Source organism: Lolium rigidum, chromosome 6 (genome assembly GCF_022539505.1).
Source record: "Lolium rigidum isolate FL_2022 chromosome 6, APGP_CSIRO_Lrig_0.1, whole genome shotgun sequence".
NCBI classification, from domain to species: Eukaryota; Viridiplantae; Streptophyta; class Magnoliopsida; order Poales; family Poaceae; genus Lolium; species Lolium rigidum.
Window position 1 is genome coordinate 324,642,227 of NC_061513.1, and position 14,897 is coordinate 324,657,123.

Genomic DNA, 14,897 nt, shown 5'->3' on the forward strand with positions numbered 1-14,897 from the left:
CCACTACCCACCCAATAGATTACTCGACCCTTGTGTCGGTAACACCCTCGATTTATATTTTCAAATAGTTTTTTAACGCAATTGATAATGTGTCTCCTTTTGAAAAGGTTCTCGAAAAAAGTAAAATAACATGTGACATGCAAGATTGAATTTGCTTGACAACCGCGACTTACCATAGTTCATAGACTCTAAAATAGCATCATTGTACGAGAAGGACAATGTTTAAGATCCATATGATGCATATAATGAGATACTCTACTTTGTGTGTTAAACCCTCCCCTTACTGATGTTTTTCAGGTTCAATTTTTAATATTTTCCACTGCTTGCTTTTTGGCTAAGTGGTTATTTTTATTTTGGAAAAAAAAGACTTCTCCTTTTTATTATTAATGGATTATGAGTACACATTTTTTTATTGTATGTTTATTTTAATCAAAACGTTATAATTAATAATTGTGGTAGCTTATCTCAGATCTTATTTCAAGATATCAATTAATATATGGGTGAAAAATGGAGGTTATTATAGGTATTATTGTGATGTTAAATTGTCAATAGTGCATTAATTAAGACGTCAATTAATCATTTCTAAAAAAATGGAGGGTACGAATTAAATGTTATTAATGTGATATTAATACGTATTCTTGGCACACTTGTATATAAAGACTAGCAAAGGCAATGTTTGCATCAAGCTACATATCACATTACAAGATTCGAAAAGGGAGAATAGCCCTGCTAATTCGCCATGGCAATTGTCAAGAGGAACACAAGTACTGTTGCCAGCTTGGTAGTGCTTGTACTCATGGCCACAACCTTGCTGTCCTTTTCAAAACCAATAGGTTGGTGTTTTTTTCTCATTCTATATTCTATATTGCTATGCATGCATGTATGCAGATTGTAGAGCATAGAAAACTAACACTTTTGATACACTTTTTGTCAGATATTTGCACTAACCTAGCGGAACCGAATTGCATCGATGAAGTGTGTGGTGAAGACTGCGCTCGTTTCGGCTTTCAAAAACAACTTGCATATTGCGTAAATTCAGAACTTTGCTGCTGTCGCGAACGTATACCAGCAGCGGTAGATCCGGTCCTCATGGGTCGTCGTACTTCAAATCCATAGGAAAGAACTCCAAATGCTGATGTCACACCCCGATGTGTAAGGTGAAATTTGATACCAAATAATAATTGTTGTCGATACATCTAGATAGATGTGATGGAAATGGTTGAAATATGATTCAGTACGTGCCCATGGATTGATGTATGGATGAAACATGCAGTACATTGATTTGATAAACCATTTTATTTGACGACTCATGCGCTGCATAACAAAACCAACTACGCTAATCACGTGTGTCGTGGAGAACTAGAAATGCCTCCGCTGCGTATATATATTTAATAAAAATCTGATCACGAAGGCAACTAATACAGTACATCCAGATTTGTTGATTAGGGCAAATAAAGGGCAAATCTGGGCATTTTTTCGGGGTGTTTAAATGAAGATACATTTATACATTTTTTATAAACGATTTACTGTTCTTGTAAATATCAAATCTATATGTTCTTTAGTTGTTTTGATCTAGCCCGTGTAATTGCCCCAGTCAGCATCTCTATGCGAATTTATGCTTTATGTAGCTTGATTTTATCTTGAGAGAAGGCAAAATACTCACAATGCCCTTATAAAAAAAACCTTGCTCAACATCGGTTTTGTTTCACAAAGCTCATCACGATAAAGAGGATGCTGGATATAGACCTCCCTAATCAATCATCGGTTCAAAATATCACGGTCGTTTTGTACCATTGGGCGGGCAGTTCGTACTGTAGCTTTTGGTCTCTACTTGATGTACACGTGCCATCGCTATATTGCCCCCTTGCATCCGTCCTTGCAAAAAATCCCTGCACCTGCTTCCGCAGACCCACTTAGAGCACATCTTTACTATTACTAGTAAAAATGCCCCTGCGTTGCCACGGGTCAAAAAAATTCTTTCTATTAGATATATGAATGTAATGCATGTCAATATTCAAATATCTCAGTGCATCAATGGAAATAGGATGCGTTTGTACTCGAGCACAAAATATTCTAATAGGCATTTGATCAAACAATGATTTAGGTGTAAATACCCTTTGCTTTGATAGAAATGATTTGGGTGTAAATAATTTGCTTATCCGGCTGTGCGGTTGTTCAAATAACTATCTTTTTCCCTTTGGATATCCACCAACAGTTTGTTAGACAAGCAAAATATCGGTAGCATGACAACATACTCATGGGTCAGTTCTCATTATATACAAATTACATTTATTGAACACAAGCTTTTATTGTCTTTACATTAGCAAGCAGAGGCAGTTGAACAAGATTTTTGAGCAAAGCGTCGAACCGATCTATTCATGGGTGTTGTTAGTCACTTACTTTTAGGAGTGTTGTTAATAATAGGAAAACCTAAAATATGAGATGGTTCATAATTTGCATTACTGGTTTTAACTGGTGCTCATACTAGGAATGCCTAATTGGTAATTGGCACTGAGTGCTACAATAGTTTTATTGCTAGATAATAGATGTCCCTATGAAATATTGAGACCTCTCTGGTGCCTCCTAATGAATTCAGGTTCTAAGAAGCACATCAGTAGAGTAATGCGAGAAGTAGCTGAAATTATTTTTTTCGATGTGGCTCAAAAATATACCCCCTTGCCAGATCTTTGTCAATTCATCATCGTATATATGAAAGAAAAATAAATAATATAATAATTCATAATTATTAACCAATTACAGAGAGCAAAAGAGTCTTGTAAACTAAAGTGATGATCAACCAAGTGACAAATATAACAAACAATGCTCTTCAAAATTCCGTCTTCTCAACGCTCTGGCACGACTAACCTAAGAATAAAAACTCCTTACTTCACAAGAACCATCCAAATGTGAAACGATGAGCAACATTACGATTGCTATGCACCCAACTCAAGTCACCAAACCACATTGACATTTTATTGACTTCTTACAACTTTCAAACCTGTCTCCAAAACAGCATGCATACAACCAAATTTCGATACAAAAAATAATTCACACAATTAAAAAATGTTCAAAAAGTAGATGTTTAATGGCCCAATATTCAAATTCTCTATCTAGATAAATAATAGTGATTACAGGAACATAACAGCGGTGAATTTTTTTAGCATTCAATAGCTCCAGTAGGTCAACGGCCTCATATGGTTGTGCTGAAGAACCTGTAAAACCATCAGGAACATAAATCTATACTCTCTCAACCCTCTTTGCCTCCGAACAAGTAGCACCACACATGTTGGGGGGATGACCCCCGGTATGCCAAAGGCATGCCAAACCGGATGGTTTGAGCCATCAAGATACCGGTTTAATGTTCGTACCGGAACTTAAAGATAAGAACTTAGCTAAGTGAAGCTAAGCCGGTATCCCCAAGAGGGGTATGCCGGAACCGGGTAAGAAGATACCGGGCCACCGGAAGAACGAGCAGGTCGGCAGGACTGGTCAAAGATTCTCTCCAGAGCTAGAAGACAAAGATGAGCTAAGCAAAGTAACTTTAGACGAAGGGCCGACGATAAAGAGAAGGATGACGGTCAAAGAAGCCGGAGGACGTCAGCATCCCTGATTAAAGAGGACTCCGGTGTCTTCTATGATTAAAGTAGCTTTGTAAAGTAGTTTGTCTAGTCAAAGATGCCATTAGGGTTTCTTGCCTCGTAAGCCACCCTCTCCCCTATATAAGGAGAGGGGGCAGCCCTTCTTACACACACGCGTATGAACACTGGAGAGCTTGTACTGAAAAACTTGTAGCCTGTTGAGATCAATAAAGAAGATGATCTAGAGCGAGTTCTTCCTTATGTCTTTCTTCTTCAACCTCTAGCCTTGGCTAAGTTCTTGAGGAAACCATCCGGAAGTTCATCCCATCTAATCACAAACCCTCCCCCGAATCCTCTTGCGTCCATTCGGCCCCAACTTAAGCCATCCTATGGCATCCGTCCGTTCACCACGACGACGCTTGGCGCCCACCGTGGGGCATGAAGTGGCGCATGCCGGAATACATATTCGGGCGGGCATCCTCGAGTTCGCCGGCGAGCGGACAAGTGTCCGCGCTCGTCCGCAGCTTCTACTCCATCGACTTCATCAACGACAACGCGGGCTGCTTCGCCAACGGCGGCATCTTCCCCAAGAACGGCCGCATCATCGAGTTCGGCAGCCACCGCGTCTACTTCGGCACCGTCCCCGTGCGCCAGCGCCTCTCGCCGGTGCTGGTGGCACCGGACCCGCCAAGGTGGCTCTGTGCAGGCCGCGCCGCCGGCAGCGTCGAGGTGATGATGGCCGGCGCAGCCGGCGCGGGCAAGGAGGCTGCGGACGAAGTTGCCGGTCGTGCGGCCGCGACCCGTGCGGCCAAGCCACCGCCGGAGCGCGACACCGGCGCGCCGGGAGCGTCTTCCGCACCACCGGCAACACCTCTCCAAGCGGCGATGAACGTGCCGGCAACGCCCATCGCGCGTAACATCGACCCGGCAACGGCTCGAGCGGAGCCGGAGGCGCAGCCGCCGAAGATACTCGAGAGCGGCAAGGACGTCGTCGTGGCGCAGCCGCGAGCTGAACCTAACCGTACGTGAGTATAACGCTGCCCATGGCTTTGCTTCGTTAGCGCTCATGCTCGCTAGGATACCGGAAAACCGGCTTAAGGCTCGCAATCTAGATCAGGATTTGCGTAAGGAAGTTCTTACCGGCAAGAGTACCTCCGCATCCGCTAGCATTGTAGAGAAACCTAAGTACAAGAGTCCGGATAAAACCATAAAAGCTGCTAAGGCTGCCGTAGATCCGTGTGACTCGCTTACCGGAGAGGCTCGGCAAAACAACAAGAGCGTGTCGAGAGCTGCTAGATACCGTAGAGCAGCAGAACGCCGAGCAGCTGGCTAAGCTCGAACAAGGCTATAGCCTCGAAATCCGCGCGTTCAACAAAGAATGCCGGAAGCAAGTCCCATGGGCAGGCCTCGTCCCCCATCCGACGTAAGAAGAGAAAAAGAAGTGAATGCACGGCAGATGACCGTGTACGATCCGGTCCTTGCCGGTAAACAACAAGCCGGGCAACACGATGCCGGTAGAAAAAGCCAAGGGGCAGAGCGAGGCTACGCCAAGGAAGGCTATGCCGGAAACAATCATGCCGGTAGACACGAAACCGGGCAAAACTATCCGGCTGCAAGGGCAGCGTATGATGATGAGGAGATGCCTCCACCAAGGTACCGGCAGGCAAGGGCCGCGGCACCAGAACATTACGATGAAGCTGATTCAACAAGACTCACCGCTTACCGGAAACCTTTGGGAGAGCGGTTGGGAGAAAGAAACTTGCCGGAACGGGATGCGAGGCACCGTCTGGACAGAGTATACCTGTCTGAAATGATTGAGGCAGAAGGGTCCTCCGGGTCCAAAGTGCTTTGGCCCAAGGATCATGAAAGAGCCACCACCAGCTCGCAACTTTCAGCTTGCCCCGTGACACCAAAACATACGATGGCACCACTAAGCCGGAAGACCGGCTCGCGGATTACGTGACCGCGGTATACGTTGCCGGTGGCGGAGGAGTCATAGCCGGAGGAGGAAACCGGCGTTGGGCCGTGAGAATTGTGCCGACGTTCCTAGTAGGACCGGCAAGAATCTGGCTGAACAACTTGCCGGAAGGAAGCATAAATGGCTGGTTGGACTTTGAGGAAGCTTTTGTGAGCAACTTCAAGCAAGACCTACAGAAGGCCAAACAGGCCTCAGCAGCTCGCTTTGTGCGTGCAGCGCCCGCAGGAAACAGACCGGGATTACCTGACCCGGTGGAACTCCACCAGAAATTCTTGTGAAGGAGTGATAGAGGCACAGGCCATCGCTTGGTTTAGCCAAGGATGCCGGCGAGGTTCGCCTTTGTGGCAAAGGCTGCAGAGGAACATGCCAACAACGTTGGCGGAGATGATGCGTGTGGCGGATAACTACGCGTTGGGAGACCCAATGCAACCGGCGATACAAGCTGAGCCGGAACAATCAAACCCGCCTCAACAGCAGTACCGGGACAACCGGAACAACAAAAGGAGGGAAGATTTCCCGGATCGAAGGTATGGCTCGCAGCAAGTTGCCGCCGTGCAGAAAACTCGATGCCGCCGGCAGCCGGAGGCAAAGAACCGGATCGCAGCCATGGGCTGGTCCTAAGAAACAATGGGTCGAAAAGAAACCCCGGGGCCGAAAAAGAACCGGCAAGAACCCGCGAAATACACCATGGAAGCTGCCATGGATCAACCTTGCCGGTGGCACACGCCGAATCCGGCTCACCCGTCGAACCACTTGACAAAAGATTGTACCCGGACCAAGTACTTGATGCAAAAGGGGGCGGTAAAAGACACCCAAGGACAAGGGGGCAATGCTATGATGCCACCACCGGACATGCCGCGTCAGCCAGCAGCCTACCACCACCACCACCGCTACCGGGCAAACGCCTTGCCGGTACACCCTCAAGCAAAACAGCAAGCAGTATCAGCAAGTCAATCAGGTGGGAGAAGGCTACGGCCAACCACCTCCACCGACACCCTTGGGCCGGAACGTTTATAAGGACCCAGATGTGTGCTGTGTCGTGTTCGTAACCGAGCCGACAGACAAGCAAAGCCTGCGCCGTCGTTCCATGGAGGTGAACGCGGTGATGCCGGCAGTGCCAAAATACATGCCATGGGCAGATCAGGAACTCTCGTGGTCATACCGGGATCACCCTAAAATCATGCCGAACCCGGGTGGCTACGCTCTCGTGGTGGACCCAATCATGAAAGGGCCCACGACTCGCGTCAAGTTCAGCAAGGTGCTGATAGACAATGGGAGCAGCATAAACATAATGTACAAGCACACCATGCATACACTGGGCATAACAGAAAACATGCTTCAGCCAACGCACACGACGTTCCATGGAATCGTTCCGGGTTTGTCCCGCGCACCGGTTGGAAAAGTCCGGGTGGATGTGTCGTTTGGAGGACGTGACAATTGCCGGGTTGAAAACCTTGAGTTTGAGGTGGTGGACTTAGATAGTCCGTACCATGCTTTGCTGGGGAGACCGGCACTGGCGGCCTTCATGGCCTCGACCCACACGGCGTATCTCAAGATGAAGATGCCGGCACCTCGTGGACCTCTCGACCGTGGTGGGAAACTACAAGATCTCACCGGAAACAAGCATCTCGCCGGATCGAACCTAGCGGAATCGCCGGTGATCGCGGAGGAAAAAAGAAGGATGCAAACCGCAGCTTGCGCCGGCTCAGTCCTCGCGCTGAGCTTAGCGGCAATGAGTGCAAGTCCGAGCGCTCCAGCCGTTCAAACCGACAAAGGAAACAAAGGACATCGTGCCGGACCCGGCTTTCCCCGAGCGTACCGTTCGTATCGGTGCCGGTCTCGGTGAGGCATAGGAAAGCGCGCTCGTCGCCTTCCTCCGTGAGAATCGGAATATCTTTGCCCGGTCTACTGATGACTTGGTAGGTGTTCCGAGGGAGCTGGCTGAGCACTCTCTAAACGTTCGGAAGGATGCCAAGCCGGTGCGACAACCATTGCGCCGGTTCGCTGAAGATAGGAGGAAGATTATTGGAGAAGAGGTGACGAAGATGCTAGTTGCCGGTTTCATCGTGGAAGTCACGCATACTGAGTGGCTGGCCAATCCGGTGATGGTCGAAAAGAAGAAGGACGAGAACCTGGAGGCAAAAGCTCCAAAGGTGTGGCGCATGTGCATCGACTACACCAACCTCAACAAGGCTTGCCCAAGAGACCCTTTTCCTTTACCGCGAATCGATCAAGTGATTGATTCCACTTCTGGGTGTGAGCTGTTGTCTTTCCTGGATGCATATTCCGGTTTCCACCAAATTCCCTTGAAAAAGGAAGATCAAATAAAAACTGCGTTCATTACCCCGCACGGGGCTTACCGCTATATCACTATGCCTTTTGGTTTGCGCAACGCCGGTGCAACGTACCAGCGCCGTATGCAAAAATGCTTGTTTGATCAAATCGGAAAGAATGTGCAGGTGTATGTGGATGACATCGTGATAAAAACTAAGGTAAAAGATACCCTAATTGATGATATCCGGCAAACATTCGATAACCTAAGAAGGTTCCGGATGAAACTCAATCCGGCAAAATGTACTTTCGGTGTCCCCGCCGGCAAGCTGCCGGGTTTCCTCGTCTCAAGCCGAGGCATTGAGGTCAATCCGGTAAAGATCCGGGCAATTGAGAGAATGACGGTACCGCAGGATCTCGAAGGACATACAAAAGTTTACCGAAGCTTAGCATCGCTAAGCCGGTTCATAAGCAGGTTAGGAGAAAAGGCCTTGCCGCTATATGCTTTAATGAGAAAATCCGATAAATTCGTCTGGACCCCTCAGGCGGACGCGGCGTTCAAGGAGCTGAAAACAATGTTAGCTACCGCGCCAATATTGGCTTCGCCGTTGGAAAGAGAACCAATGTTGCTATACATAGCAGCAACCAATCGGGTCGTGAGTGTTGTTGTGGTAGTAGAAAGAGAAGAGGAAGGAAAACCGTCCGCAGGCCGGTATACTACCCGAGCGAGGTGCTCTCCCTCTCAAAGCAAAACTACCCGCACTTCCGTAAAATGACCTATGGCGTGTTTATGGCCGCCACCAAGCTCAAGCACTACTTTGAGGAACATCCTATGAAGGTGGTGAGTGAAGCACCCATCTCCGATATCATGTGCAACAAGGACGCTAGCGGCAGGATTGCGAAATGGGCAATACAGATATCACCGTATGTTCCGGTGTACGAAAGAAGAGACGCCATCAAATCGCAAGCTTTAGCTGATTTTTTGGTCGATTGGGCGGAAATGCAATACAAGCCCCCGGATCAAAGACTGGAATACTGGAAGATGCACTTTGATGGATCCAAGCTCAAGGAGGGTCTAGGTGCCGGTGTGGTGCTAACCTCACCAAAGGGAGATCATCTCCGGTATGTTTTACAAGTGCATTTCAGGGCATCAAACAATGTCGCTGAATATGAGGCCTTGATCCATGGGCTTAAGGTCGCAAAAGAAATCGGTGCACACCGGATCATTTGCTATGGAGATTCAGATCTTGTGGTACAACAGTGTTCCGGAGATTGGGACGCAAAAGATGCCAACATGGCCTCGTACCGGTTTCACGTGCAAAAGATTGCCGGCTTCTTCGAAGGCTGTGAATTTCACCATGTACCGCGTGCAGAAAATGAAGCTGCGGATGCTTTGTCCAAGCTGGGCTCATCCCGACAAGAAATTCCTCCCGGAATAGCCTTGGCACACCTGAGAGTACCATCAATCAAGCCAAGTCCGGAGTCGGAATCAATTTTTGTACCGGAGTCACACATTGTACCAATGGATATCGACGAAGGAAACCCGGGAACTGTTCCGGTAAGCTCGGGACCGTTCCGGTAAGATCGACCGCCGCCGCGCCGGCACCGGAAGAAACAATGCCGGTGGATAGCATGGACATAGACGTACCGGTATTCCTAGTTCGGGAGACTCCGTCATGGGTTAAACCTATTAAGGAATTCCTGGTCAACGGCACCTTGCCGGTTGACGAAGATGAATCAAGGAGGATCCAAAGGAGATCCAAGGCTTACACCATCATCAATGGCGAGATGTACAAGAGAAGTGTTACCGGTGTCCTCCAAAGATGTGTGGAACCGGAAGAAGGAAAGGAAATGCTCGAGGAGATTCACCGAGGAGAGTGTGGACATCACGCTTCCTCAAGGGCGCCGGTAGCAAAGGTGTTCCGGCATGGGTTCTATTGGCCAACAGCTTTGGAAAATGCGGAGGATATGGTAAGAAAATGCAATGGGTGCCGAGGTACGCCAAGCAAAATCATACCCCAGCCTCCGGCTTGAAAACAATACCATTGACTTGGCCGTTTGCAGTTTGGTGCCTAGACATGGTTGGCCCATTCAAAACAAGCAAGGGGAAACATGACCCATATCTTGGTTATGGTGGACAAATTCACCAAGTGGCTAGAAGTCAAACCCATCGCAAAGTGTGATGGGCGCACAGCGGTTAAATTCTTGAAAGATGTCATTTTGCGGTATGGATACCCACATAGCATCATCACTGACAATGGCACAAACTTTGCTCAAGGTGAGTTCAAAAGGTTTTGTGAGGACAAGAATATCCGGTTGGATTTGTGCTCGGCCGCACACCCACAAGGCAATGGCCAAGTGGAAAGAACAAACGCTTTGGTGCTTTCCGTATCAAACCGAGACTCATCGATGCGGTGGAAAAATCGCCGGGTGTTGGCTCGATGAGCTGCCATCGCTGCCGTGGAGCATAAGAACTACTCCAAACCGGTCTACCGGATACACTCCATTCTTCATGGTTTATGGAGCAGTAGCGGTCATACCAACCGACATTCTCCATGATTCACCAAGGGTGCAACTCTATAACGAAGAAGAGGTAAAGGAAGCTCGAGAGAACGATGTGGACTTGCTAGAAGAAGCAAGAGAGCTGGCCTTGGCAAGAACAGCCATTTACCAGCAGAACCTCAGACGCTATCACAGCCGGAAGGTTAACCCGAGAGTGTTCCGGGAAGGGGACCTGGTGCTACGCCTGGTGCAGCGCACTGAAGGCAGGCACAAGCTTTCCCCGCCGTGGGAAGGGCCTTTCATTGTGAGCAAGGCTCTCCACAATGATGCCTACTACCTGATTGATGCACAGGAATGGAAGAAAGGAAAGGCGGACAGGTCCGGAGAGGAGACCAAGCGTCCATGGAATGTAGCCTTGTTGCGTCCTTTCTACTCTTGAAGTTGTGGTGTAAGAAGTTCCTTTTTGTACCTTATTTGCTATGAATAAAAGATGTCGGAACCTCGAATGAATCTCGGGGACTACCCCACTAAGGTTGCATGTAACTTGTCTATTTTTTCAGTTTACCGGTTGCTTATTGAACGTTTTTCTTTCCGGTTTAGTAGTGTGCTAAACCCTACCGGAGTCTTCGACTCGCTGTTGTCCGCAAACCGGCTTCATGGCAAGCAAGATAAACCGGTAGGGGATAAGCACATGAACTGCGAAGAAGGAGGAGCGGGAAAGAACAATCCGGAAAAGTTTAACTAACCCCGGTTATACCGGTTTTTTGCAAAAATTTCGAGTTATTTCTAAGTTCAAGAAGATGCTTGTTTTGGTGAAAGAACCTTGTGCTCATACGCCAAAGAACGCCCAGAGAAGGCAGGCAGAGCCAAGGCAAAAGAACCAAGTATGCATCGAATTGGATGCGGAAACAATCTAGAAATCTTTGCGAGACGAGATAAAAGCAAAACCATGAGCAAATATGCTAAGGCAAACATAAGATAATTAACACCGGTATAACATACCGGCATAAACTGTTGTGCCACAACCAAAAGCAGGTTTAAAGTTTTACATCATAAACCCCGGCATCCCGGGGTGGAATTTAACGAGTTTTCTGGTGAGGCAAGCAGGGGCAGGTAACACTTGCGATAGTTCAGGCAGCAGGGGCGTCAGGCGGAGCAGCGCCGGTCTCAGGGGCTTCATGGGGAGCAGGGCTGGCCTCAGGAGCTTCCGGCGGCGCGTCCTCGGCATCCTCATCCTCATCTCCCTCTTCTTCTTCCTCATCAAGGAGGTAATCCGTGACACCAGGAGGGGGAGGGATGAAGGTGCGGACATCGGCATACTCGGCAAGCCGGTAGGCCCGATCTTGCCGCTTCGCGGTAAGAGCGGGGTCCATGTCCGTGGAAGCACCTTCGCGTACGCCTTGGAGCGCGTCCAGATCCAGCTCCGGATACCAGGAGCACGCGGAGCGCAGCGCAACATCAGCACCAGCGCGAGCCGCAGAGCACTGCCACTCGCGGATCCGCGGTCCTGCCTCCTTAAGCCGGTTGGCGGTGAGGGTCATGTTAGCCGGCATGGCTTCCCCAGGCCACAGCACTTTGAAGAGGTGGATGGCGACGTCCGGAAGGTCGACAAGAAGCCGGTCCACGGAACGCATATGTTGAACACGAGCAGAGAGGGCGACTAGATAGTCGTATCCATCCCAATGCGCGTCCATGTTGGGAAATTCCCGCGCCACGCGATCCTCCATCACCTTCTTCACAGCGTGTGCCTGGGAGTCCGGGAAGTGTTCTACGAGAAGAAGGGCAGAAAATAAGCTTAAGATACCGGAAAACGGTCTGCCGAAAGGAAAAGAAACTCGGATGCATTTTCGGAAAGTAAAGCTTATAAGCGAAAGAAGGGACAAAACAAAGACTTACGGAGACACAGTGCGTCAATCTGCATAATCAGCCGATCATATTCCTTATGATCAGTGGTCATGACCTCAATAAGGTGCTCCGCAGCCTTCCGCGCCTTCCTCTCTTCCTCCAGCTCCGTCATCAGCACGGCGTTGGAGTTCGTGGAGTCATCCACGACTTCTGCCAGCCTAGCCTCGGCTGCGGCCTTGGCGTCCTTCAGCTCTTGCTCATGTTGGAGCCGGGCCTGCATAGCCTGCTCCTTAAGCTCTTGGAAGCTAGTTTTCTGGGCGTCAAGGGCCTCCTGCTGCTGCCGGATAAGCTGCTCTTTTTCGCCTACACAACGGAAGGAAGAGTATCAGTAAAGCAGTAGTTGATGGATAAGAAAACAACGGATTAACCAGAAAAGAAAAAACGATACCCTGAAGAGTGGTGATTTGGGCCTGGAGCGTCTCGATGGTAGCTTCCGGGACAGCTAGTAAGCAAAAGATGCTGGTAAGAAATAAGACTTTCCGGTACAAAAGATGCCGGATGCGAAAAAGGAAAACTAACCTTGGCATTGGCCATGAGCCTCCGCAAGGTCCCGATGCTCCCACAAGAGCTCCTCAAAGAGCTTCTTCCGGGCGTCCGCGGTGCTCTGTTCAAAGGAGACAAGTGTGAGAAGTAAAGTTTAGCGCTAAGAACAAAGTTCTTAACCCGAAACTCGGGGACTGGCAATGCCGGTTTGCGCGTTTCTAAGTAAAGTTTAGCGCTAAGAACAAAGTTCTTAACCCGAAACTCGGGGACTGGCAATGCCGGTTTGCGCGTTTCTAAGTAAAGTTTAGCGCTAAGAACAAAGTTCTTAACCCTAAACTCGGGGACTGGGAGAATGGATATGATTCAGCAAGGGAGAAACCGGCATAACATTGAAAGTTCAGGAAAAGATATGAGAAAACCAGAAGAAGAGAAATCAACGTAAGTCAAAGAGATGAAACAGTCCTTGAAGAACTTACCATCAAGTTGTTCGTGGCGTCAAACCACGCACTGTCCAGCTCCTTGACGGCCCGGCGTAGCCGCATGAAGTGCTCCTCCGAGCTTCGCTCACCGGCAGGGTCTGGCATTGGTAGCCGGTCCTTGCCCAAGCCGCGGGTCGCCTTGGACATGTCCGCGGCGTTCCACTGCTCCGCGTAAGGCAGCAGGTGCCCCAGCTCCCGGAACCTTCGCTAGAGCTACCGGATGCATGATTGCTACCGGAGGCACGGTTGCTACCGGATGCACGATTGCTACCGGACTCAGCATCCATCTGAGCAAGATCAGCGGTAAGCCCGTCGGAAGATCTGCTACACCGGCTGGCAGAAGAAGAGGCAGAAGAAGAAGTAGAGGAGGACTCCATACTAGACATGGAGTTCGGCAAGGAGAAACAAGAATCCCACAATTTACCCCCGCGTGAAGATCTACGAAAGAGAGAAAAAGCAAGAAAAAGAAGAAGTAAATACACTACCGAGCGAGAGATCTAGAAAGCAAGCAAAAGAGGAGTGAATCCAGATTAGGCCTAACCTGAGGCGGCGGAGTAGATGAGGAAGAGGTTCGCCGGAGGAGCGACGAGCCAAAGGCCGGCGAGGTAGTCCGTCGGCGGCGAGGCGAGAAGAAGCTCGAAGAAGCACCAATGCCGCGGCGGGGGCAGAGGCGCTGCAGAAGTTCTTTGCGCGACGAAGTCCGGCGGCGTCCGGCGAAGCAGTATCGAAGGTTCGCTGGGCGGCGGAGCTCAGGCGGCGAAACGGAGCGGCGGAGGCGCTGAGAGCGAAAGCACTGTGCGCTAGGAGGTGGAGAATGCGAGAAAAGGAAGAAGGAGGAGTGGTTTCCCCTTATAAAGGAAGAGGGAGATGTGGGCCGAAACCGCTGGGCCTCGGCGGCTTGGGTCGTGGGCCGCGACGGTTCGCTCCACGAGCCACCACGTGGCGCGGTGATACACGCGAAAAAATGATAAGCCACAGGGAGGTACCCACGGATCCAGTAAAGCGGTTGGGATTCGCTGTGAGGCAGTTAATGCCCGCGCAGAAGTCGAAGGGAAGTGACCCCTGACACTGGCACGTCAGTCACAGTGCGCATGTCGCTGACATGCGTGGGGCCCGTGAAGGAGATATGCCCTAGAGGCAATAATAAAGTGGTTATTATTTATATCTCTATGTTTATGATAAATGTTTATATATCATGCTATAATTGTATTAACCGAAACATTAGTACATGTGTGATATGTAGACAACAAAGAAGTCCCTAGTATGCCTCTTAAACTAGCTTGTTGATTAATGGATGATTAGTTTCATAATCATGAACATTGGATGTTATTAATAACAAGGTTATATCATTATATGAATGATGTAATGGACACACCCAATTAAGCGTAGCATAAGATCTCGTCATTAAGTTATTTGCTATAAGCTTTCGATACATAGTTACCTAGTCCTTATGACCATGAGATCATGTAAATCACTTATACCGGAAAGGTACTTTGATTACATCTAACGCCACCTGCGTAAATGGGTGGTTATAAAGGTGGGATTAAGTATCCGGAAAGTATGAGTTGAGGCATATGGATCAACAGTGGGATTTGTCCATCCCGATGACGCGATAGATATACTCCGGGCCCTCTCGGTGGAATGTCGTCTAATGTCTTGCAAGCATATGAATAAGTTCATAAGAGACCACATACCACGGTA